This window comes from Platichthys flesus, chromosome 22, assembly GCF_949316205.1.
Source record: "Platichthys flesus chromosome 22, fPlaFle2.1, whole genome shotgun sequence".
NCBI classification, from domain to species: Eukaryota; Metazoa; Chordata; class Actinopteri; order Pleuronectiformes; family Pleuronectidae; genus Platichthys; species Platichthys flesus.
This window is the reverse complement of record NC_084966.1, coordinates 12,408,042-12,415,541: the sequence shown is the minus strand read 5'-3', so window position 1 is coordinate 12,415,541 and position 7,500 is coordinate 12,408,042. Positions and strand designations below refer to the sequence as shown.

At 43.9% G+C, this 7,500-nt stretch overlaps 4 non-coding genes and 1 pseudogene across 4 annotated transcripts; all 5 read right to left on the bottom strand.

The window, feature by feature from the left end:
• Positions 1–2,146: 2,146 nt before the first annotated feature.
• LOC133945965 (5S ribosomal RNA) lies at positions 2,147–2,265 on the bottom strand. Its single transcript, XR_009917679.1, has one exon. It is a non-coding gene; the product is annotated as a 5S ribosomal RNA (ribosomal RNA).
• Positions 2,266–6,922: 4,657 nt separating this feature from the next.
• LOC133948111 (5S ribosomal RNA) lies at positions 6,923–7,041 on the bottom strand. The gene has a single exon (XR_009919725.1). It is a non-coding gene; the product is annotated as a 5S ribosomal RNA (ribosomal RNA).
• A 62-nt stretch (positions 7,042–7,103) lies between these two features.
• LOC133941116 (5S ribosomal RNA) lies at positions 7,104–7,222 on the bottom strand. The gene has a single exon (XR_009915708.1). It is a non-coding gene; the product is annotated as a 5S ribosomal RNA (ribosomal RNA).
• A 62-nt stretch (positions 7,223–7,284) lies between these two features.
• Positions 7,285–7,403, bottom strand: LOC133934456 (5S ribosomal RNA). The gene has a single exon (XR_009912636.1). It is a non-coding gene; the product is annotated as a 5S ribosomal RNA (ribosomal RNA).
• A 62-nt stretch (positions 7,404–7,465) lies between these two features.
• Positions 7,466–7,500, bottom strand: part of LOC133937902 (5S ribosomal RNA) — a 119-nt pseudogene continuing 84 nt past the window's right edge.

Here is a 7,500-nt window from a genome sequence, read left to right as displayed (position 1 = left end):
TCCGAGATCAGACGAGATCGGGCGTATTTTACAGACCAATATCTAACCTCTCCTTCATTTCTAAAATCTTAGAAAAAGTGGTAGCCAATCAGCTGTGTGAGTTTCTCCAGGAAAATAATATATATGAAGACTTTCAATCGGGGTTTAGAGCCAATCACAGTACAGAGACAGCCTTGGCAAAAGTCACTAATGACCTTTTAATAGCCTCAGATCAGGGACTTGTGTCTGTCCTCGTTCTGTTAGATCTCAGTGCAGCATTCGACACAATTGACCATCAAATTTTATTACAAAGACTAAAACAGTTAATTAACATTAATGGAACCGCCCTTAACTGGTTTAAATCCTATTTTTCTGATCGCTCCCAATTTGTGCAAATTAATGATGAGTCATCTGTGCGCACCAAAGTTAATCATGGTGTTCCACAGGGCTCTGTGCTCGGCCCAATTTTATTCTCATTATATATGCTTCCACTAGGAAACATTATCAGGACACACTCGGTAAATTTCCACTGCTATGCGGATGACACCCAGTTATATTTGTCAATAAAACCTGAACAAAGTAATCAATTAACTAAACTTCGAACATGTCTCAAGGACATAAAAACCTGGATGACCCGCAATTTTCTCTTATTAAACTCAGACAAAACAGAGGTTATAATACTTGGCCCCAAACACCTTAGAGATGCATTATCTAATGATATAGCTGCGCTAGACGACATTGCCCTTGCTTCCAATGAAACAGTCAGGAACTTGGGAGTGATCTTCGATCCTGATTTATCCTTTAATAGTCACTTAAAACAAATTTCTAGGACCGCTTTTTTCCACTTGCGTAATATTTCAAAAATTAGACATGTCCTTTCACAAAAAGATGCAGAAAAACTAGTCCACGCCTTTGTTACATCGAGACTGGACTATTGTAATTCATTATTATCAGGCTCCAGCAGGAAGTCGTTAAAGACTCTACAGCTTGTCCAAAATGCTGCAGCACGTGTCCTGACGAGAACAAAGAGAAGAGAGCACATTTCTCCAATATTAGCATCGCTACACTGGCTTCCAGTTAAATCTAGAATAGAATTTAAAATTCTCCTCCTCACCTTCAAGGCCCTTAATAATATAGCGCCTTTATACCTTAAAGAGCTGTTAATACCTTATAAACCCACTAGAGCACTCCGCTCCCAGAATTCAAGCCTACTTGTCGTCCCTAAATTCTCTAAAAGTAGAGTAGGAGCCAGAGCTTTTAGCCATCAAGCCCCTCGGCTGTGGAATAATCTACCACTTTCAGTTCGGGAGGCAGTCACCATCTGTTCGTTTAAAAGTAGGCTCAAAACCTTTCTTTTTGATAAAGCTTATAGTTAGAGCTAATTAGTGCGCCAGAACGTTACTTGTTCTATTTTATGACACATGACACACGGAGCTTCTCTTTCCAGCTTCTCCTTCCTCTTCTCCATCCCTATCCCCCTTCCCCGGAATCCCTTTGCTTTATCACCCGCAGATCCAGGGCCTCTGTGGCCGCACCATGGATTGCGGTTTGTGGATCGCGCACCGGGGGTCGCGGTGTTGGATCCAGTGTGGCGGATTCTGAGTCATGTGGGCTGATCGTGGTGCTGGTGGCGGACCCTGTGTCGCGTTGGCATTGGGCACGGGCGGTGGACCAGGACCGCAGTGGTGGCTTGTGATGGGTCCTCCTGGTGGGCGGCGGTGGACGGTGACTGAGGACTGAAGTGGCGTCTGGTCTGGATGGTGGACCGTGGTCTAGATGGTTGCTGAGCATGGACTGTGCTTCATCAATGCTGCTAGAGACTTTGATTATTGATGATGTTCTCCTGCACGTGGCATCTATTGCACTTCTGTCCGTCCTGGGAGAGGGATCCCTCACATGTGGCTCTCTCTGAGGTTTCTACATATTTTTACCCTGTTAAAAGGGTTTTTTGTAGTTTTTCCTTACTCTTGCTGAGGGTTAAGGACAGAGGATGTCACACCCTGTTAAAGCCCTATGAGATGAATTGTAATTTGTGAATATGGGCTATACAAATAAAATTTGATTGATTGATTGATTGATTGATTCAGGTTGGTGTGGCCGTAAGCGATTGAGTCCACCCTCTGAACCTTATTTATACATGTAAATACGTCAGGTAAGACTGGAAAAAAGCTTACAGCACCTGGTATTCCCAAGCAGTCTCCCATCCAAGTACAAACCAGGCCCGACCCTGCTTAGCTTCCGAGATCAGACGAGATCGGGCGTATTCAGGTTGGTGTGGCTGTAAGCGATTGTGTCCACCCTCTGAACCTTATTTATACATGTAATTACGTCAGGTAAAAGTGGAAAAAAGCTTACAGCACCTGGTATTCCACACATTCACTTTTGATGATCTTGGCCCACTCTAAGGGTATACTTGTTTTAATCTTTTCATATATTTTATTTATTTTCTCTCTATTTTCCATCCCCTCGAGCTCACATACCTGATCATATATGCAATTATTTCTTAAGAATCCTGGGATGACCTCATAAATGATGTCCTTTATTTGTCTAATCCCTCCTTCTATGAATTTGGGCTCATACAATGTTTTGCCATTGTGTTTAATTTTTTCGTTTAGAAACAGGGGCAGTTTTACCAACGGTTGTATCCTCTCACATTCATATTGCATCTTAGGTAAGAATTTCCTCCAGGCTTCAAAGACCTCTCTATAAAATTCTGGTATAGTTGTCGTCATTGACTGCTTTAGGCCCATGTACCACACATACTGTCCTATGCCACCCACATCATTCATATATTTCTCCATGAAATCCTTCCACCCATATTTATATCTTCCCACCATATATTTCTTCACCGTTTTAATCCTTACTGCTGTCTTTTTTGTTCCTATATCCAATAAATTCAGCCCTCCTTCACACCTCTTTCCCACGAGTGTCCCCTGTGCAATCTTAACCCCCTTCCCCTCCCATATAAAATCACACACAATTTTGTTAAGTTCATTTTTAACCCACATTGGCATTTCTAATACAGACAACACATACACACAGCCTGATAGTAGCAAACTATTAACCACTGTCACCTTTCCTTTTAACCTGAGCTTCCTTGCCTTCCACCTCCCACATACAGTTTTTATTTTGTTGATGACTCCTGTCCATGTTGCCTCAGTTGCCTCTGTAGTTTCAACACCTAAATATATGCCCAACACTTTAATATACCTATCCTCCACCCTTAAACCTACTTCCTCTCTCTCTACGTTGCCTATATACATTATTTCTGATTTTTCTTTATTTATTCTAGCGCCCGAAGCTCTCCCATATATCTCTGCCAATTCTAGCACCCTTTTCACACTGTTCCCATCCCTCACTGTTACTGTTGTGTCGTCTGCATATTGATTTATTGTATGCACGCTCCCAGATGGTAGTTGTATTCCCCGAACTCTTGCGTCCTTTTTAATTAGTAAGGCCAGGGGCTCAGCCACAATGGCATAGAGCAATGCCGATAGTGGACATCCCTGCCTTATCGATCTCCCTAGACAAAATCTGTCAGTCAGCACTCCATTTACTTTGACACAGCTCCTTGCACCCTCGTACAACCTCCTCACCCACCCCACTAATCTCTCTCCAAATCCAAATCTCACCAGTGATCTAAATAAAAACTCATGCTCCACCCTATCAAACGCTTTATTCCAGTCTATAGCTAACGCTATTCCCCCGCCCCGTCTCTCTTCATGAATTCTATTGTATCCCTAACTGTCGCTATTGTGTCAGCTATATCCCTACCTGGTATACTATAACTTTGAGATGTTTTAATTATATCCCCTATCACTCGTTTTATTCTGTTAGCCAACACCTTGGTCAAAATTTTGTAATCTACATTTAGCAGACTTATAGGCCTATAATTCTGCAAGTCTAGTTTACTTCCTTTCTTCTTAAACACTAAGGTAATCACACCTTCTACCATCCTACCCTGCACTATCCCTGTTTTCTCAGTCTCCCTGAACACCTCTACTAAAATAGATGCCATCTGCTCCTTATATACTTTATAAAATTCAATCCCTATCCCATCACTCCCAGGACTCTTCCCGCTCTTCAGGCCCTCTATCGCCTCCATCACCTCACTCCTATTTATATCTCTGTCACACCATTCACTATCATCCACACTCAGCTTGCTTTCTACACTATCCAGTACCTCCACTATACTGTCCTCCTCTAATCCACCTCTCTGATATAACTCCCCATAAAACTCTTGCACCCTCTCCAGTATGGCCACATAGTCCGCTACTACCTCCCCCTCCTTATTCCTGATTTCGTGTATATATGTCCTGCTTTGTTTGCTTTTTTCTAGTCCCAGAAAATACGCTGTGCACCTTTCTCCCTCCAGCGCATATTTTGCCTTGCTCCGTAAAATTGCTCCTCTACATTTCTCTGCCTCATATCCCTGAAGTTCCATCTTTGCCTCTATATAATTCTCCATGCTGTAACCTTCATCATTCTCCGCTTTACTCAGCTCCCCCCTCAGTCTTTCCCTCAACTCCTTCTCTTTCTTCATCATTTTCACTTTTTTTTTCTTACTGTACCAAATGCTTATTGATTTAATCTTATTCTTCACCTTCTCCCATATCTCCCCAATCTGAGTATCTGCCCTATTGGCAACGTATTCTTTAATTTTCTCATTCTCCATATCTAATAACTCCCTAATCTGTTGTTTATATTCGCCCTCTTCAATATAACCTGCATTCAAAATCCACATCCCTCCCCCTATCTCCTCTCTCCCTACTTTAATTCTGAATCTCACCCCGTCGTGGTCACTCAGTGCATTTATTTCATGTCTTATTCTGTCTATATGTTTTATATTCTCTCCCTGTGTTAAAACCAAATCTATCCTGCTTTGTTTAAATACACCATCCCTCATTTGTCTCCTGGTGAATTCCCTCCTCTCTGGATTCTCATATCTCCACACATCTACTAAATTCTTGTCCTTCATCATGTCCAACAAGTTCTCCCTCGATTTTTCCCATCTGAACACTACACCTTGCCCTATATCTAGCCTGCTACATTTAGTATTAAAGTCCCCAACTATTATACATCTTCCAATCACTAGCCCTTTCAGCTCCTCTATTATAATTCTTTTATCTATTTCTATATTCGGAACATATATATTAATTAGTCTAAACAACACATTTTGATACTTAAACTCTATTACTATTATCCTCCCTGTCCTATCTTTATATATCTCTTTTATCTCATCTACCCTATGTTTTTTAATCATTATAGCCACCCCTCTTGCATTCTTAGCCCTGTTATTATAATAAATCCCCCCCCCCCACACCTCCCTCACCTCCATAACTTTTACGTCATCCCAATTTGTCTCCTGTATGCATAGGATGTCTCTTCTATATATATTTAAAAGTGACCTCAGTTTGCCTCTGTCCCTTAAACCATTCACATTAACAGAAGTTACTGTGGTCATGAGAGCTAAAAGAAAGAAAATATTTAAACCACAAACTAAAGCAAGACTCACATGCCAGACCGCTGTCCTTTATTCTCTCCCCGTGTCTTCTCCTCCTCTGCTTTCCTTTTGGCGGTCAGTCCCTGTTCTTTTTTCTTCTTCCCTCTCTTTTGTCCTCTGCCCTCCTTTCTTTGCTCCTCGTCCATTTTTTCCACCTGTTGTTCTGCTCTCCCTCGTTCATCGTCTGTAGCCTCCGCCGCATCATCGTCCTCCGCTTTTCCCCCCTGCTCCATCATCTGTTCGTCACCGTCTTTCTCAACACTGTCGCCGCTGTCAGATCTATACCGCCTTTCCCGTTCTCTTTCGGCTTCCTCGTTCCCACCTTCCGCCTTCTCTTCAGCTCCCCTTCCGTCATCGCTCTCTCCGTCTTTCTCCTCCATCTGTTCTCCTCTCTCCTCTTCCTCCTCTCTCGCCGCTGCGTTTTGTTCCTCACACTCCCGCGCATAATGCCCAGTCTTCTGGCACCTGAAGCACTTGAAATCAGGGCACTCCCTGAAGATGTGTCCTGGCTTGATGCAGAGTCGGCACACCCGCACCTGTCGGTCGTGTATTACCCTAAAGTACTCCGCTCCTCTGAGTTTCTCTAACTTGGTCGAGTACGGGAGTGATCGTACCTGCTCATTGAAGCGGACTTTTAAAAATCTTGTCCCGTCCACAATCTCCGTCCCCGGCCACTTGCGCCGTTTGATAGCCGATATTGGCCGTACTCCCCACTCCTCCAGCCTTCCCAGTATTGTGGCATCTTCCATATACACCGGCAAGTCAATAAAAGAAACCACCATGTCGCTGTTCACAATCTCTCTGGCGTGCACTAAGGCTCCTTTTACGCGCACGCCATCCAGCAGTTTGCGCTTTCCCATCTCATCCTTCATGGTAATTTCGAAGTTGTTTCCCCCTCTCACACGGCACCCGCTCACCACTCCACATTGCACTTTAACTTCCCGCAGAATATCCATCATGGAAATCACTGCCGTTCCCTCCACCTCAACGTCCACGGTCAGCTCTTTCGCGTACTCTTTCTGACGTCCTCCTCCCGTTTCTGTCTGCTTCTCAATCCCATGCCTTCCTTCTCCCTCCAGTGCTCCAACTCCACTGCTAGGCATTGTCTGCTCCGGTCCTTTGTCTGCTGCCATGTGGTCCATTAGTTAAACAAAAGGCCTCCCCAAACAGCAAAAAAGCTGTGGGGAGGTTTTCAACTATAATTAAATTAAGATTTCGTCAAAATCATATATAAATCAATCAGAAGAAAAGAAATCCCCAGGCTTCTATATCAGCCTGATCTGCACACACACGTTTTCCTGCTCCCTTCACTTCCTGGTTGCACACCTGAACTCAATCTGACGAGATCGGGCGTGTTCAGGTTGGTGTGGCTGTAAGCGATGGAGTCAACCCTCTGAACCTTATTTATACATGTTAATACGTCAGGTAAAAGTGGAAAAAAGCTTACAGCACCTGGTATTCCCAGGCAGTCTCCCATCCAAGTACTAACCAGGCCCGACCCTGCTTAGCTTCCGAGATCAGACGAGATCGGGCGTATTCAGGTTGGTGTGGCCGTAAGCTAATGAGTCCACCCTCTGACCCTTATTTATACATGTAAATACGTCAGGTAAAAGAAGAAAAAAGCTTACAGCACCTGGTATTCCCAGGCAGTCTCCCATCCAAGTACTAACCAGGCCCGACCCTGCTTAGCTTCCGAGATCAGACGAGATCGGGCGTATTCAGGTTGGTGTGGCTGTAAGCGAATGAGTCCACCCTCTGACCCTTATTTATACATGTAAATACGTCAGGTAAAAGAAGAAAAAAGCTTACAGCACCTGGTATTCCCAGGCAGTGTCCCATCCAAGTACTAACCAGGCCCGACCCTGCTTAGCTTCCGAGATCAGACGAGATCGGGCGTATTCAGTTTGGTTTGGCCGTAAGCGAATGAGTCCACCCTCTGAACCTTATTTATACATGTAAATACGTCAGGTAAAAGAAGAAAAAAGCTTGCAGCACCTGGTATTCCCAGGAAGTCTCCC